The sequence below is a fragment of the Capricornis sumatraensis genome, chromosome 1 (genome assembly GCF_032405125.1).
Source record: "Capricornis sumatraensis isolate serow.1 chromosome 1, serow.2, whole genome shotgun sequence".
In the NCBI taxonomy this organism is placed as follows: Eukaryota; Metazoa; Chordata; class Mammalia; order Artiodactyla; family Bovidae; genus Capricornis; species Capricornis sumatraensis.
The window spans coordinates 245,860,720-245,880,280 of record NC_091069.1 but is presented as its reverse complement, the minus strand read 5'-3'; positions in this window follow the sequence as shown (position 1 = coordinate 245,880,280).

Sequence of the window (19,561 nt, the reverse complement as noted above, 5' to 3'; positions counted from 1 at the left end):
TGGAGAATTCCATGGACTTGGAGCCTGGTGGGCTACAGTCCACGGGGTCTCAAAGAATCAGACACAACTGAGTGGCTAACACTTTCACTTTCAGGAAACTAGATCCCTCATGCCACAAAGAAGATCAAAGATCCTGTGTGCCAAAACTAAGACCTGAAGAAGCCAAATAAATAGATATTTTTAAAAAAGAGTACACTGGGGATAACCCAACACATGACCAACTGTAGCCAACGAGCTCTCACCACAGTCTTCCATTTGGTCATTGAAGCTTAGAGGCATGCATTTTCCAGAGAACAGATTAGCATTTTGCAGGTGGCTCTTACACCTGCCCACATTGACCCTGAAAAGATAAACAAGTTTAAAGCCTGTCACACTCATTCATTTTTAGGTCTAGTCACTCCTGTGGGCCTTGGAGAAAACCATTTGTGTCTCAGTGACAAGGGAAGCATGCTCATCAATACCTTTGGGGGTATCTTCATTTGTTTCCTCAGAACTATCACACTCAAAGAGCAGCTGCAAGCTCTGCACAATTTCTTGGCAGTTTGCCAAAAAAGCAGAACGACTTGGTGTTCGACTCTGGAGATCAGAGATGTATTCATCAAATCTGAGATTTTCCAAGTCTTCCTCCTCTCCTCCTCCCTAATCTTCACGTGTTAGATTGTGAAGTCAATCAATCAACAGGAAAGGGAAAAGAGAGATGCGGCTCCTTGGCATAGATGCCCTCCAGTGCCCCGTCTCCCAGCTCCTTGACCCACTGTCCACCCATCTGAGGAGTTAGGGGAGCCCTCTGACTCATCCTGTGCTTTGCAGCCCCCACTTCTCCTGACTCAGGCAGTCACTTTTTATCTTTTCCTGTTTGTGCTTCAGGGTCTTCTCAGAAGCTGGGAGAAAAGGATGATGAAACTAACCCTTCCATCATGAGGATGGAGTAGGGGAATGAGACCTGCAACCTCCTGTTGTTCAGGGGAAGGGGTCTTTCCAGGGGCTCCTCCAAGGAGCTCCCAGTCTGGTGCTTCCAGCTCAGCAGCACCTCGGCTGGCTTTATAGTTGAGGCTGGCTTCCCAGGTGGATCTATTGGTAAAAAAAAAACCTGCCTGCCAAAGCAGAAGATGTAAGAGATGCAGGTTTAATCCCTGGGTTAGGAAGATCCCCTGAAGATCCCACTCCAGGATTCTTGCTGGAGAATCCCATGGACAGAAAAGCCTGAAGGGTTATAGGACATAGGGTCACAAAGAGTGAGACACAGCTGAAGTGACAGCATGCATGCATGAAAGTGAAAGTCCCTCAGTCATGTCCAATTCTGCAACCCCATAGACTATACAGTCCATGGAATTCTCCAGGCCAGAATACTGGAATGGGTAGCTTTTCCCTTTTCCAGGGGATCTTCCTAACCCAGGGACCGAATCCAGGTCTCCCATACCGCAGGTAGATTCTTTACCAGCTGAGCCACAAGGGAAGCCCAAGAATACTGGAGTGGCTAGCCTATCCCTTCTCCAGCAGATCTTCCCATCCCAGGAATCAAACCGGGGTCTCCTGCATTGCAGGTGGGTTCTTTACCAACTGGGCTATCAGGGAAGCCCATGTTCACAGAGTTTATTTCAAATAAACCCTGAGAGGATAACCTCACAGGACCATGTGGCAGGCTGTTTTAGATCCAGTGCAGTTATGATATAGTCATCTGTATGCGTAATGAAAAGTAATAAGATTGGCAGTCCATTTCCCTACATGGTGAAATGGGGTCTCCTGCATTGCCTGGCAACATCCATACCTGCATATTGGCTTCCCCTCCCCTGCCTCCCTCTCCCCACTCCCTAACTCCTGACTCCTAGAATCATCTTCTTTGGCTATGGAAGAGACTTAAACTAAAACTCTATCCTTCGCCCCATCAGTTTTGTGTAGTCAAAAAACTGGGTGAGGAGTTAACTGAATTTATAAGCCAATTTAAGTGACAATATTGGATTATCTGAAAATTTCCCTAATTCCTTGAAAAGTCCTGGCCTGTACATCAGCTGCAATATAGCCATTCTTTGGAGAAGTAGACAGACCGAAAAGGCAAAGATGTTTCTGTCTCTTAGATAATATTAGCTCTTATGAGAGCCAAAATGCAGGTCCACAAGGAGACCATCATAAGCAGCAGCCAACCTTAAAACAAGACTTTGACAAGCCAGTGAGTTGAAAATTCGATGTGGACAGTATCTCATTCTTTGTGTCCTAAGGAGCCTTGGAAAAATCAATGAATGTTTATTGACTGACTCTTCAGCTTCAACTGAAGATAGCAAATTAAAGGTTCTGAAGCAAATTTGGTTCTCCATCAGCAGGATAATTCTGTAGTCCTAAGAAGTCTAAGAGCAAGCCAAGGGTTTCTCTCAAAAGTCAGATCATCCAGCAATGGTAAGTAAATCCCCCCTCAGCTATTCATTTATAAATCTTATGTATATCTTGCTTACCATGCTTGCTAATTCACATAACAGAAAAATGTTTTACCAAAGTTTCCCCCTATTTTTTAAATGAACACAAATCATGTCACAGCAACAAGTATTTAAATAATAGTCCTTTCTTATTAAGATATAAAAATATACTTTGGAAAATGTCTATTTTAAAAGATATTTATAGAGTTTAAGGATGAATTCCTATAACTCTAGAGTGTTTGGTTGGGGGTGTTTGGGGTTTTTTGTTTTTGTTATTTGTTCATTTGATCATGTGTTTGCTTCCTAGAGTGTGAAAAGGATAATCTAAAACAAAGGGAGAAATAAATATCAGAATTAGGATATGACTTTGTTATTGGTAAGCTTAAAGACACAAAATTTATAATTGTGAATTATGGAATACCAGTGTCAGGATCTGACATAGATTTCCAAAAATTATTTAAAGGGAGAAAGTTTATTTGAATATCTTAGGTTTACAGATGACAGGAAAGTCCATTCAGAAGAAAAGTTTCTGTAAAGAGTCATAAGAAAAGCAGACGACTTTTCATGTGAACCGGGACCCTTATAGGTAAGTAGTCCGTGTGGATAAAGGGGCTGCAATAGTCTGCTCAGTCTGCATATGCTAGACCACAGAAGGGGTGGCCCTTACCACAGAAATTCATCTTCTCCCAGTTCTAGAGGCTGGAAGTGAGACAGGCTGGACCCGGGCCCCTTCATGGCAGTGCTGCAGTGTTTGCACCTGGACATACCTCTCCTTGAGAACAAAATAAAAGAAAACTGTATGGGATTAAAAATAGCCATGTGTACGCACAGCTGGGGCAGATTCTGGGACCCTAAAGACAACAAAGAGACCCAAAAACCACACTGCTACTTTTTTTTTTTTTAATTAAATTTTAAAATCTTTAATTCTTACATGTGTTCCCAAACATGAAACCCCCTCCCACCTCCCTCCCCATAACATCTCTGTGGGTGATCCCCATGCACCAGCCCCAAGCATGCTGTATCCTGCGTCAGACATAGACTGGCGATTCAATTCTTACATGATAGTATACATGATAGAATGCCATTCTCCCAAATCATCCCGCCCTCTCCCTCTCTCTCTGAGTCCAAAAGTCCGTTATACACAGCTGTGTCTTTTTTCCTGTCTTGCATACAGGGTCGTCATTGCCATCTTTCTAAATTCCATATATATGTGTTAGTATACTGTATTGGTGTTTTTCTTTCTGGCTTACTTCACTCTGTATAATCGGCTCCAGTTTCATCCATCTCATCAGAACTGATTCAAATGAATTCTTTTTAACGGCTGAGTAATACTCCATTGTGTACATGTACCAAAGCTTTCTTATCCATTCATCTGCTGATGGACATCTAGGTTGTTTCCATGTCCTGGCTATTATAAACAGTGCTGCGATGAACATTGGGGTACATGTGTCTCTTTCAATTCTGGTTTCCTCGGTGTGTATACCCAGCAGTGGGATTGCTGGGTCATAAGGTAGTTCTATTTGCAATTTTTTAAGGAATCTCCACACTGTTCTCCATAGTGGCTGTACTAGTTTGCATTCCCACCAACAGTGTAGGAGGGTTCCCTTTTCTCCACACCCTCTCCAGCATTTATTGCTTGCAGATTTTTGGATCGCAGCCATTCTGACTGGTGTGAAGTGGTACCTCATTGTGGTTTTGATTTGCATTTCTCTGATAATGAGTGATGTTGAGCATCTTTTCATGTGTTTGTTAGCCATCCGTATGTCTTCTTTGGAGAAATGTCTATTTAGTTCTTTGGCCCATTTTTTGATTGGGTCGTTTATTTTTCTGGAATTGAGCTGCATAAGTTGCTTGTATATTTTTGAGATTAGTTGTTTGTCAGTTGCTTCATTTGCTATTATTTTCTCCCATTCAGAAGGCTGTCTTTTCACCTTGCGTATATTTTCCTTTGTTGTGCAGAAGCTTTTAATTTTAATTAGATCCCATTTGTTTATTTTTGCTTTTATTTCCAGAATTCTGGGAGGTGGATCATAGAGGATCCTGCTGTGATTTATGTCTGAGAGTGTTTTGCCTATATTCTCCTCTAGGAGTTTTATAGTTTCTGGTCTTACATTTAGATCTTTAATCCATTTTGAGTTTATTTTTGTGTGCGGTGTTAGAAAGTGATCTAGTTTCATTCTTTTACACACTGCTACTTTTAAAGAGCCCAGCGCAAAAGCAGAGTACTGTGTGTGCCCTTGCTCTGGACACCACTTAAGGAGTGGGCAGACCCCTAAGCCACCTCTGCAGCCTGATCCCTGAACAAACCTCTACCCTCACCAGGTACAAGAAACAAGCTTGCCACCCCCCTCTCAGGGAGAGAGCAAGCAAGGGAAGCTGTGGTTTGTTCTCCTGCCCTGCTGCAGCAGAGACCCCAGCAAAGCCCTGCCTGTATTTCTTGTGCAGCCTCTAGTCAATTTCTACCAACTGGGACAGGTGAAGAACCCTGGATGGTAACAGAAGTCCGAGATCAAAGTGCCAGGAAATGTGATTCCTGGCGACCTTTCCTCCTGGCTTGCAGACGGCTGCCTTCTCACCATGTGCTCCTGTGGCCCTTCCTCTGCTAGGTGTGCTCAGAGTGAGAGAGTTCTCTGGTGTCTCCTCCTCCTCTGGGGACACCAATCCATCAGATTAGGGCCCCACCCTACAACCTCCTTTAACCCTAATTAGCTCCCAAAGGCCCCACCTCCAAATACCATTGTGTTAGGATCAAGGCTCCAACATAAGAATTTTGAAGAAGACACAATTCATCCCATGAGAGGGTCATGCCCTTTGATACAATAATGTATCTTTTTAGAATCTATCCCTGGAGGAGGTCACTGGCAACCCACTCCAGTATTCTTGCCTGGAGAATCCTATGGACACAGGACCATGGCAGGCTACAGCCCATAAGTCGCAAAGAGTTGGACATTGCTGAAGCGAGTGAGCACAGAATCTACCCAAAGGAAAGATTCCAAATTATGTAAAAACATGTACATAGAGAATTTTCCTTGCAAGAAGACATACAGAACTAACCCAAAATGTGCAACAACAGTAAGGGACATAAGAATGACAAAGCCAGAAAAAGAAATGTTATGTAGCCATTAAACATGGCAACTCAAAAATTGTACAGCAACAGGAAAAACATTTATAATGGTAGGTGCTTTTTTAGAAAAGATGAAGGATCAGGTAACTCAGGGATTGAATTGGCTTTGGGTTTTCTCAATTATTGTTACCATTATGAACTAAATTGTCTCCCTACCAAAAAAAAAACCCATTTGAGGAAGCCCTAACCCCCGGTAAATCAGAACATGACTGCATTTGGAGATGGGACTCTTAAAGAGATGTGTGTGTGTGTGTGCATCCTTGTCACTCATTCATGTCCAACTCTGTGATCCCACAGACTGTAGCCAAGCAGGCTCCCCTGTCCAAGGGATTCCCCAGGCAAGAATACTGGAGTGGGTTTACCATTTCCTCCTCCAGGGGATCTTCCAGACCCAGGGATCAAATTCATGTCTCCTGTGTCTCCTACATTGAAGGCATATTCTTTAGCATCTGAGTCACCAGGGAAGCATTTGAAAGAGGTAAGAAGGGTTAAATGAAGTCACAAAAGTGGACTCTAATCCAACCTGACTGGTGTCCTTAGAAGAAGAAGAAGAGGTGCCAGGGATGCTCCTGCACAAAACAAAGACCATCTGAGGGCACAACGAGAAGAAGGCCATCTTCAAGGCAAGGAGAGAGGCCCCAGGAGAAACCGTCCCTGCTGACAGCTGGATCATGGACTCCTGCCTCCAGAACTGTGAGAAAATAAAGTTATGTGGTTCTAAGCCACCAAGTCGGTGGTACTTTGTTATGGCAGACCAAGCTGACTGATCCCACTGTGCTCACAGAACAAAGACTTGATAATCCCTAAGATGCTCTGTGCTCAGGTAAGAGCTGAAGTGCAGAAAGGTTTTCCTCTGTGTTCTGGCCCTGTCCTCCAATTTCACCCAACCCTGCATACCTGCCTCTCTGAGTTTCCTGAGCTTCTGGGAGCTCTTGCTCCCTGCCCTGCTTCCTGTCCTTGCTGGGCTGGCAGGTGGTGATTGAGCATCTTCATCGCCGAGCCCAGCATCAGCCTCAGATCGTCCTTTGGGCTTGGGACTTGAGGGTGGAGCTTTGTGGATATCCCTGAGCCTCCTCCCCATGAAAGTCCAGCTGCTCTGCATCTGCAGTGAGTCCTACAAGAGCGCTCCCTGCCCTCCCCAGTGACAGGACATGCTAGTGGTGTCAGTGTAGGATGCTGGGCCCAGTGCTCCCTCCACCCATCTCAATGGACATGAGCTTGAGCAAACTCCTGGAGATAGTGGAGGACAGGGAAGCCTGGCATGCTACAGTCCATGGAGCCACAAAGAGTCAGACACATCTTAGTGATCGAACAACAACAACTCCCAGGTAGAGGAGTTGTCTCTCCAGGTACTGGGTCTGTCTTCTTTCCTTCCTTCAGCATCAACCGGTGTGTACCTGCATCTTGGAGGCTACAAACCCCACTGCCTCCTTTCCTATCAGGAGAAAGGAATGGCAACCTACTCCAGTATTCTTGCCTGGAAAATCCTACGGACAGAGGAGCTTGGTGAGCTATGGTATGGGGTCACAAAGAGTTGGGCATGACTGAGCAACTGAACATATCAGTTTAAGGTTTCAAGTGATGGATCAGGCATTAGGGTGGGGTTTACTGTTCCTCCCTCCTCACTCTGCCCCTGCATTGCTATCTAACATAGTCTGCAGGGCTGCATTACCAGTTAGGCTCTCTCCAGCCTACACCCAGTCTGCCTGGACAGTCTCTGATGGAGTTCCATAGGAGAGAGTCTGGGGGTAGGTCCAAGTCCCATTAAGTCTAGGGGTCTCTTTGCTGCCATGTTAGGCCACACTAGGTTTGTAGCAATTAATTAAAATTTTTTCTGACTTCTTTGGAACACTCTGATGACAGCAGTGACTTCCTCTCTGTTCTGAGGCAGTACTTGTGACTGGAGGGAAGAACTTTGCCCCTTGAAATTCAGGCTACTCAATTGCCCCTATGGTGAGTTCAGGAAAAACTACAACTTTGTGGCTTATCTGGTTTCTTCTCCTGAAAGTCTGAGTGATGTTCTTTCCAGCTTTCTCCATCCTAGGCAGAAGGGGGACCCACATCCAATTGTAAGTGATGTGTTTGCTGCATGTAAATACTGAATTCAGCACCAGAAGAAATAAGCTTTGCAAATAAGACAACATCAAGCCCAGAACTATAATTACCATGAGGCTCTGATATCATTGATAATTCTCCAACATTCAAAATTATTCCAAGGAGAATGTAAACAGTTAAGAAAAATGACAGATGGGAAGAGATGAAATGGATACAGCCACTATGGAAGACTGTATGGAGATTCCTTAAAAAACTAGAAATAAAACCACCGTATGACCCAGCAATCCCACTCCTAGGCATAATTGAAAAATTATGAAAAAGGAAACCAAAATTGAAAAAGGCACATGTATCCCATTGTTTACTGCAGCACTATTTACAATAGCTAGAATATGGAAATAACTTAGATAGATGAATGGATAAAGCAGTTGTGGTACATATACACAATGGAATATTACTCAGCCATAAAAAGGGACACCTTTGAGTCAGTTCTGATAAGGTGGATGAACCTAGAACCTATTATACAGAGTGAAGTAAGTTAGAAAGAGAAAGATAAATATCATATTCTAATGCACATATACAGAATCTAGAAAACAGTACTGAAGAATTTATTTACAGGGCAGTAATTGAGAAACTTCCACTGTATAATCATAAGGGATTTGATTTAGGTCATACCTGAATGGTCTAGCGGTTTTCCCTACTTTCTTCAATTTAAGTCTGAATTTGGTAATAAGGAGCTCATGATCTGAGCCACAGTCAGCTCCTGGTCTTGTTTTTGTTGACTGTATAGAGTCTCTCCATCTTTGGCTGCAAAGAATATAATCAATCTGATTTTGGTGTTGACCATCTGGTGATGTCCATGTGTAGAGTCTTCTCTTGTGATAAGCCTTTATTATTATACAGTGGAAGTGAGAAATAGATTTAAGGGCCTAGATCTGATAGATAGAGTGCCTGATGAACTATGGACTGAGGTCCGTGACATTGTACAGGAGACAGAGATCAAGACCATCCCCATGGAAAAGAAATGCAAAAAAGCAAAATGGCTGTCTGGGGAGGCCTTACAAATCGCTGTGAAAAGAAGAGAGGCGAAAAGCAAAGGAGAAAGGAAAGGTATCCGAATGCAGAGTTCCAAAGAATAGCAAGAAGAGATAAGAAAGCCTTCTTCAGCGATCAATGCAAAGAAATAGAGGAAAACAACAGAATGGAAAAGACTAGAGATCTCTTCAAGAAAATTAGAGATACCAAGGGAACATTTTATGCAAAGATGGCTCGATAAAGGACAGAAATGGTATGGACCTAACAGAGGCAGAAGATATTAAGAAGAGGTGGCAAGAATACACAGAAGAACTGTACAAAAAAAGATCTTCATGACCCAGATAATCACGATGGTGTGATCACTCATCTAGAGCCAGACATCCTGGAATGTGAAGTCAAGTGGGCCTTAGAAAGCATCACTACAAACAAAGCTAGTGGAGGTGATGGAATTCCAGTAGAGCTATTTCAAATCCTGAAAGATAATAGTGTGAAAGTGCTGTACTCAATATGCCAGCAAACTTGGAAAACTCAGCAGTGGCCACAGGACTGGAAAAGGTCAGTGTTCATTCCAATCCCAAAGAAAGGCAATGCCAAAGAATGCTCAAACTACCTCACAATTGCACTCATCTCACATGCTAGTAAAGTAATGCTCAAAATTCTCCAAGCCAGGCTTCAGCAATAAGTGAACCATGAACTTCCAGATGTTCAAGCTGGTTTTAGAAAAGGCAGAGGAACCAGAGATCAAATTGCCAACATCCGCTGGATCATGGAAAAAGCAAGAGAGTTCCAGAAAAACATCTATTTCTGCTTTATTGACTATGCCAAAGCCTTTGACTGTGGATCACAAGAAACTGTGGACAATTCTGAAAGAGATGGGAATACCAGACCACCTGTCAAGCCTCTTGAGAAATCTGTATGGTCAAGAAGCAACAGTTAGAACCGGACATAGAACAACAGACTGGTTCCAAATAGGAAAAGGAGTACATCAAGGCTGTATATTGTCACCCTGCTTATTTAACTTATATGCAGAGTACATCATGAGAAACACTGGGCTGGAAGAAGCACAAGCTGGAATCAAGATTGCCGGGATAAATATCAATAACCTCAGATATGCAGATGACACCACCCTTATGGCAGAAAGTGAAGAGGAGCTAAAAAGCCTCTTGATGAAAGTGAAAGTGGAGAGTGAAAAAGTTGGCTTAAAGCTCAACATTCAGAAAATGAAGATCATGGCATCCGGTCCCATCACTTCATGGGAAATAGATGGGGAAACAGTGGAAACAGTGTCAGACTTTATTTTGGGGGGCTCCAAAATCACTGCAGATTGTGACTGCAGCCATGAAATGAAAAGACGCTTACTCCTTGGAAGAAAAGTTATGACCAACCTAGACAGCATATTCAAAAGCAGAGGCATTACTTTGCCGACTAAGATCTGTCTAGTCAAGGCTATGGTTTTTCCTGTGGTCATGTATGGATGTGAGAGTTGGACTGTGAAGAATGCTGAGCACCGAAGAACTGATGCTTTTGAACAGTGGTGTTGGAGAAGACTCTTGAGAGTCCTTGGACTGCAAGGAGATCCAACCAGTCCATTCTAAAGGAGATCAGCCCTGGGATTTCTTTGGAAGGAATGATGCTAAAGCTGAAACTCCAGTACTTTGGCCACCTCATGCAAAGAGTTGACTCACTGGAAAAGACTCTGATGCTGGGAGGGATTGGGGGCAGGAGGAGAAGGGGACAACCGAGGATGAGATGGCTGGATGGCATCACTGACTCGATGGACGTGATTCTGAGTGAACTCCGGGAGTTGGTGATGGACAGGGAGGCCTGGCGTGCTGCGATTCTTAGGGTCACAAAGAGCAGGACATGACTGAGTGACTGAACTGAACTGAACTGAATTGAGAAACAGACATACAGAATAGACTTATGGATATGGGGAGAGGGGAGGAGAGGGTAAGATATTTGGAGAGAGTAAAATGGAAACTTACATTACCATATGTAAAATAGATAGCAAATGGGAATTTGCTGTACGGCTCAGGAAACTCAAACAGGGGCTCTGTATCAACCTAGAGGGGTGGGAGATGGGAGGGAGGTTCAAAAGGGAGGAGATATATGTATACCTATGGCTGATTCATGTTGAGGTTTGACAGAAAACAACAAAATTCTGTAAAGTAATTATCCTTCAATTAAAAATAAATTAAAAGAAAAAAAACGAAAAGCACTTTTATGTTCATAGCAGCACTATTCACAATAACCAAGACATGACAACAATCTAAATGTCCATCGATAGATGAATGGATAATGGTGTGGTATGTAAATACAATGGAATACTACTCAGTCATAAAAAAGAATTAAATAATGCCATTTGCAGCCACATGGATGGACCTGGAGATTATCATACTAAGTGACGTAAGTCAAAGACAAATATCAAATGATATTACATGTGGAATCTAAAATATGACACAAACGAACTTATCTACGAAATAGACACAGACTCACAGATGTGGAGGACAGACTTGTGCTTACCAAGGAGCAGGGAGGGATGGATTGGGCATTTGGGATTAGCAGATGCAAACTGTTATATACAGAATTGGTAAACAATGAGGTCCTACTGTATAGCACAGGAAACTATATTCAATATCCAATGACAAACCATAATGGAAAAGAATGTATGTATATGTATAACTGAACAGCTCTGCTGTATCACAGAGATTAACACAACACTTTAAATCAACTATACTTTAATCAGATAAATGTTTAACTAATTAAGGTGATATGAAAGGGAAGTCATTTATAAGACTACAAAAATAAGGCCTGGTAGGACCCCCAGTGCCTCAGAAGGTAAAGAATCTGCCTGCAATGCAGGACACATGAGTTCAATCCCTGAGTTGGGAAACTCTCCTGGAGGAGGAAATGGCAACCCACTCCTGAGGAATCCCCATGGACAGAGGAGCCTGGTGGGCTACAGTTCAAAGAATCACAAAAAATCAGACACAACTGAACACACAAGCACAGGACTATACCAGAAGACATATGAAGTCATCAGATCCCTGAGCCACGCTGAGAATTACCAGGATGCAGCAGCTATAAATCCGGACGGATCCCTGGGCATTGTATGAGCAACTCAAATACTCAGAATAGCAGTGCTATTGGGGATGCACTTTTCCAGTATGGCGAACAAGTCTTGAGGAAGCTCCTCCCTAAACCACCTTTAATCTTCTGTTGATTGTCAAGGTAACTGTGTTTTAGAGAAATCAATGTACCTTACATGCATAATAAATATACTTTATGCTTGTATTAATTGTGAGATATTTATAATGAAAAATAGGCTCAGGTTAAATTAATCACTGGATATATGCCCAGGAGCAGGAATGCTGTATCATATGGCAACTTTATTTTTAGTTTTTTAAGGAACCTCTAATTTTGGTTTTTAATGAACCTCCATACTGTTCTCCATAGTGTATGCACCAATTTACATTCCCACCAACAGTGTAGGAAGGTTCTCTTCACTCCATACCTTCTGAAGTATTTATTGTTTGTGGATTTTTGATGATACAGATTTATCACTTATGTAGAATGTCTGATGGGACATTTGAACATTTTGCAGACTTTTCCCTAGTGCTGTAGAAATCTAGAAACCCACCTTCAACTGAAAGTCTCCAGGAATGTCAATCACTAAGAAGTTCAAGCATTGCACCTACACAAGAAGAAGGGCCACACCGTTGACCAAAGAGGCCACAAAACTGAAAGGAGCCAGGCAATGTGCCCAGGGTCACAGGGCAAGCTGGCTGCGAGCCCAGTTGCTTCTTTGCAGGCTGTTTCCCCTGCGACCAGGCTTTTGGAGGCCTCTAGTCTCCAAAAAAAGGAAAATTTAACTCAGTAATGACTCCTCCAAAAATAAAAAAAATCACAGCAATTACCTTAACTGTGCATCTTTGAGCCACAGTTTGGTGCCTGGGTCCCCTTCACTGGAGATACTGTGGAACCAGATGAGCCAAGGAAGGGAGAGTGGCCACTAACATGCATTAGTCAAAATGGACCTTGAAAGCCTGGAGGTTCTGAAAATAAGGTGAGCCACAGCAGAAGAGCAAAACCGATTTCTGTGTGCCCAGGCTGCTTCTGAAATGAATCATTTGTTTTGCAGCAGTGCATCCACCATGAGGAACACACCTGCCCTGATAGGAACAACTCCAGGGCCACAGGGAGCTGATGGGTAAGGAGCCAGCCCACCTTCCCGGAATTTAATGGGAAAGTAGCCAGTCAGTAATTAATTACACAATTACGTCATTAGTGCAATGAAGGAGACAGCGACAGTGACATATTAATTGTGTCGAGGCATTAACCCAGCAGGGAAGGAATCAGAGTTCCATCAAGGAAGCAGGAAGCTCCGATACAGAATGTTGTTCAGTTGCTCGGTTGGGTCCAACTCTGCGACCCCTTGGACTGCAGCATGCCAGGCATCCCTGTCCTTCACTATCTTTTGGAATTTGCTCAGATTCACGTCCCTTTAGTCAGTGATGCTAACTATCTCATCCTGTCACCCTCTTCTCCTCCTACCCTCAATCTTTCCCAGCATCAGGGTCTTTTCCAATGAGTCAGCTGTTCGCATCAGGTGGCCAAAGGATTTGGAGCCTTCAGCTTCAGCCTCAGTCCTTCCAGTGAATATTCAGGGTTTATTTCCTTTAGGATGGACTGGTTTGATCTTGCAGTCCAGGAGATTCTCAAAAGTTAGAATAAGGGATTAATCATCAGAATTCCACCTCCCGCATCACAGAATATGCTGGGGAAGGAAGGGCCCAGAAGGGGAGGGTTGGAGGGTCAGAAAAGAGGCCCTAGACAGGGCCTGTGAGGGGAAGCTGAGAAGCCCAGGTGAGCATGGCCCCTGCAGTCAGACCACAGCAGAAGAGTGAGATAGATGTGAAACGAGAGTCAGCAGCCACATGAACTAGAACCTGGGAAGAAACACAGCTTTTCTCTCAGCTCGAACACCCCAACGACACAGGTGCCCTACAGAAACCAGCAACCTTCCCTGCAGAGCTTTACACACCTGCCAGGACCCAGAGAAGAGGCAAAAAGGTCATGGGCAAGCCAGAACGGCTGCAGGTCAGGCAGCAGGCCAGCCCGGGCAGGAGTGAAGTCCAAGGGCACCTGAGCCCCACCCCACCCTTCCTCACGCATCGTCACTGGGCCTTCATGTCCACCTCCCAAATTGCAGGCATCTTTCTGTGTGGCCAGCTCCCACCCAGAACCACAGCAGCCAGAGTAGCCAACTAACAGTGCAGAAGCCTCCAGAGGCTTTACCAAAGAGAAGCTGAAGGACCAGCTGGAGTTGCATAAAGTGAAGGAAGAGGGGAGCGGATGATCCAAGTAGGTACAAAGGCCCTGGGGTGGGTGGACCCATAGATCCTTGTGGTACTTTCCACACTGCAGTGACCAGAGTGTGGATAGTGGTGCCTGGCCAGGGAGGGTTGGGGGAATACTCAGCTGGGCCTCGCAGGCCATGGCAAGGTTTGAGATTTCATCCTAAGAGCAGTGGAGAGGCAGGGGAGAGTCGCCCAGCACACACAGCAGGCAGAGAACCTACCCTGGAGTCTGAAAGGCCTGGGATCAGAAGGCACACGGGTCTCTCTGGGACTGTATCTTGTGACTTCACTTGGCTCATTGGGACCACACTGGACTAAGTGAGGACTCACTGACGTAAGCCAGGAAAGTGTCCTTGTGCGGAGGCAGGTCAGCACACCACTGATTCAAAGGACCACAGAGTGACTGCATCGGTCTTTGTGGGCTGAATGGTCTCAGCCACAGCTCTTTTCAATTCTGTCATCAGGCCTGAATGTAGCCACAGAAAACACGTCCACATTGACTGGCTTCTGATAAAACCTCGCTTGTAGACACTGACATTGGAATTTCACATAATTTTCACCTTATAAAACATTCTTCTTTCGATTTTTTTCAACCATTTAAAAATACAAAAACCATTCTTAGTTCATGGGCCATATAGAACTAAGTAGCAGCTGAACTTGACTCAGGAGCTGTAGTTCACTAGCCACCATGGGGGACACAACACCAGTGTCTCTCCCCTTAATCTTGCTCTTTATGCAGACATGTACAGACATACCATATACCCTCACACATACAGACACAAACACATACACAGGCACACACACATTGTAAAAACACGGCACAAACGGCACTCACACACACAGACACAGCAAACACTCAGGTACACAAATGCAGAACACACACATCATTCTCTCACATGCACAAGCACAGAACACACACATAAACATGCACATGAACAAAAACAGCACACACACATACACACCATAGAAATACACACACACAGCATACACGTCATACACTCACACGCACAAGCACAGAACACAAACAGATACATTCACGTATACAAAAAACAGCACACATACAGACACACCATACAAATAAACACACACACACAGCACACACACACATACACACACATCATACGGTTACATGCACAAACACAAAACACACACGCACACAGCACAACTGTGAAGAGGCTGCTCTAAGCCTCCAGGCTGACTGCACTGCCTTTTAGTTCAGTCCAATTTGTCCATTCTGAGTGAAACAAACAAAACTAGATCAACTGTAATTTTTTAAATTAGTTTTTGATTTAGACAATCATGTGCTATTCTTTGAACTACCTTAGACTTTATTAGCCATGAAATTGGAGCATTACCAAGAGTTGCTAAATTAAGTTACTCTATGAAACATCCTACATTCTTAAGGTTTCTGTAGAGAAATATAATCAATACATCCTGTGCTACATTTCCCCCATAGACGTTACTAGAATCTTATAAATTGTCTGCTTTGTCAACCCAGTACGATTATGAGGCCAGGCACGAACCACTCCGTCTGAAGCCATAGGGTAAGCGATGATTCTCACAAATCTTCCCACCAGCCTGCAGGGTCAGAATCTCATTATAGTCTTAGAAATAACATGTCTCACTCAACAAAAGAAGACGATTGTGGGGTTGTTTCAGCTCTGGACCCAGGCTGCTGCCTCAAATTCTGCCTTTCCCAAGTTGAGAACCCAGGGCACCTGCTTCATAAATGTTAGAGCATGAGCCTCACCCGAGGCCATGGCCTGTGGCATGATTTACAAGCGGTGCAGGGTGAGAATTAAATATTTATCAACTGCAGGGGAATGAGGCTCCTTCCAAACACTGCAGGGATGAGGAAAGGCTGCAACGCACTTGGAGCAGGGCGACCTCGGTTCTAAGAAGTGGACCATGTCAGGTGAGGGCAGGTCAGGGGAGTGGGAAAGTGGGCATCTCCAGAATGGACTTCAGGAGTTCACCATTCAATCCCTTTGTTCTACTGAAGCATCAACAAAGATAAAACCTACTAAAGTTCAATGCAGCCAAATTCCTTTCCTCCAGCGTGTGTCCTCTTGGAGTAAATGGATTCACCCCAAGAAGAAGTGGAACCCTGCCAGGCACAACATCTTTCCCTGTGACATCACAAGCACATTCTCGATGCTTCAATTTCTGTTTCCTAAATGTTATCAGGTGTCTTCTCCCTGCCTCTCCCATCCATCAGCCACACTCACCCCTCTCCATCCTGCGTGGATGCCAGCAGCAAGCTCCCTGAAGCCCTGGCTCTGGTCGGGCTTGGTGAGCAGCAGAGGGAGGAGACCGTGTCTTTGTTACCTGATTCCCTCCCGGTCGCTTGTCCATAGCTTGGCTGTGTCCCCCTACCTGTGGCCCAGCAACCGTCAGGGGCCTTCTCTGTGCAGGCCTGGCCACCTCGCATGCCCCGTCAGTCCTGTGGATGGGGATGGTGACAGCTCCTCTGACCTACACGTCCTATAAGGGCCTGCTGGACCACCATCTATCCCATTCTACTTGCCCGAACCCCTTCACCTGGAATAGCCCATCTCTTCCTCTGTCTGAGACCCACATTCTCATCTGGGTCTCACCTGGGTCCGTCTACCCACAAATAGGACTGTCCTACCTCTTTGCATAGGATACATGTTCTTCCCTAAGGGAATGTTGTTGTTGTTGCTGTTGTTGTTTAGTCACTAAGTCATATCCGATTCTTTGTGACCCCACGAACTGCAGCACGCCAGGCTCTCCTGTCCTTCACTGTCTCCCTGAACTTGCTCAAACTCATGTCCATTGAAGCCGTGTCTTCTGTATTGGCAGGGGAGTTCTTCACTGACTGAGGGACCAGGGAAGCCCCTCCAAGGGCACGATACACACTTATATGGTAGGCTCAGATGCTGATGCAGCATCTCCTGTATCCTCGACAGCATCCATTCACCTTCAGGTCATCATCAGCCAAAAACCGGCATCCCGGCTCTAAGACCCCTAACGGTGTTCCAAGATCAGGGCCACAAAGAGCACAGGAAGTGCTTCTATTGGACCTCTTCAATTATCTTCGATGTATTGACATTATGACTTGAGTCGTTGTTGTTGTTCAGTCACTAAGTCCTGTCTGGCTCTTTGCAACCCAATGGGTGGCAGCACACCAGGCTTCCCCGTCCTTCACTCTCTTCCTGAGTTTGCTCAAAACTCATGTCCATTGAATCAGTGATGCCACTCAACCATCTCATCCTGTCATCCCCTTATCCTCCTGCCCTCAATCTTTCCCGGCATCAGAGTCTTTTCTGATAAGTCCACTCTTCGCATCAGCTGACCAAAATATTGGAGCTTCAACTTCAGCATCAGTCCTTCCAGTGAATATTCAGGGCTGATTTCCTGAATGACTTGAGTCCTACTTTACCAACTGAGCCACCAGGGAAGCCCTGAGTAAACAAAGGAAGATCCCTAACTCCCTGGGGCAGGCTTGGAATCTGACAGTGTAACCAACGTCAAAGAACCCTGGAAGGATGGGCAGGCGTGGTCTCCCTGGGTATCATTTTATGACTCAAGGCTCTGAGGGACACTTCTTTAAATGCATCTGTAGCTTCATTGGTCTTTCACTGGCAGAGAGGCATATGTATCTTTCAGAGAAACATCCTTGGACATGATGCTTTAACTTCTCTCACCCCTTCCCCCAAGCCTGCTTCAGCTCTGTGCATTGCAGGAGTGAGAGAGAGAGACTTAGCACATCAGCACAATCCCATTATCAGTTGAGAGCTGCCCTGGGGTTTGCAGGATTCCTAAATAGAAACTGGCAAGTACACAGACATAACACTGAGAGCAAACACAGATCGCGTGTTTGTGTAAAACAGCCCATCCTTGACACACCAAGGTCATTTCCAAGTAGATAGCTCTAGGTCAGCACTATCCAGAAAGTTTTCTGAAGCAATGAAATCTGTAATCTACATGTCCGGCACAGCAGTCACTAGCCACACCTGGTATTGAGCACTTGACATGCGCCCACTGGGATTGAGGAAATCAATCATATGTCATTTAATTTCAAATAATTTAAATGCAAATAGCCGCATGTGCCTCTGGTATTGCATAGGTCAACTCTAGATAGTTCTGTTTATAAAATGTTCATACCTCTTGTAAAATAAAAACTAGCCAGGGGACCTTCCTGGTAGTCCATGGCTGAGACTCCATATTCCCAATGCATGGGGACTTGGGTTTCCTTCCCATTCAGGGAACTAGATCCCCCATGCTGCAATTGAGACTGAACACAGCCAAAAAAAAAAAAAAAACTAGCCGAGGCTCCCTTTGAGAAAACTTACTCATGGAATAAGCTACTGTTAGAACTTGTTTACTCATAATACAGGAAAACTTCCCAGAATCTAATGAATGAAAAAATATTATAGACTGATTCACCAAGCATGTAGCAAGTTGGAGAGATTTCTATGGAGATCATTTGGCGTCATTCGCCAGAGTTTAAAACTTAAAGTTCAATTGTATTCTACATGCCACACCCCCCCCCCACCAGCTCCTAAAATAACCACAAGAATATAATTCTTATAGCAGGCAGATGGCAAATATTCTTTATACCTCAATATACTATCTTTCTCAATATTGATCTATTTGATGTCAGTATTTACTTAATGCCTACAGAATGCTAGATTCTGTAAAGGTTACAAAAGGCATAAAGGACATAATATTTGCCTTGTCCCAGGATTCAAATTCTGTGGCAATTTAAGGAAAGCAAACCATGAAGTGAAAAATACGGAATTCGCTCATCAAACAGCTCTGCTTGAAGGGTCCCCTGAGCGCTCTGGTCGTTCTTCTTTCTCATTCAGGGATGGCGGCGGGAGACAGAATCATGTTTACAGGAAGTAAAGAAGTCTTGATAATAAACAAGAGTCTCATTTTTAAGCAGTTGTATTGGCAATTAATGTTTCTCATTTAATAACATTTAATGTTTCTCATTAAAAGGACTCTCAGGAAAGTGATATAGCAATATTCATGGCTTTCTGAAATTTTGCACTATTAAGTTCACCCTTCAAGAACATAGGTGACCAATTACCTCACATTACAGACACAGTCTTATAAGAGGTTTTTTTTTTTTTCAGGATCCTCTAAGTAGTGGTGATATTCAAAGTATTTGACAGCCTGAAAGACTGAAGGCAGGATGAGAAGGGGATGACAATATGAGATGGTTGGATGGCATCACCAACTCAATGGACATGAGTTTGAGCAAGTTCTAGGAGTTGGTGATGGACAGGGAAGCACGGCAGTGCTGCAGTCAATGGGGTCGCAAACAGTCAGACATGACTGAGCAACCGCACTGAACTGAACTGAACTGAAAGCAGGAAAGCCACCCAATCAGAATGGACAGGGTAGATGAGCCAACCAACCAGAATGGTTAGTTTAGGTACACCAACAAATCAGAATGCATAGTGCATGGGAACCACCCAATCAGAAAGGATAGTGTATGTACATCAACCAATCAGAATGGATAATATATATGGGAACCAGACAATCAGAACAGGCACAGAGCAGAACGCAGTCCCGTGTTGTGCCAGGAAATCTCTCTTGAGTTAGTCATC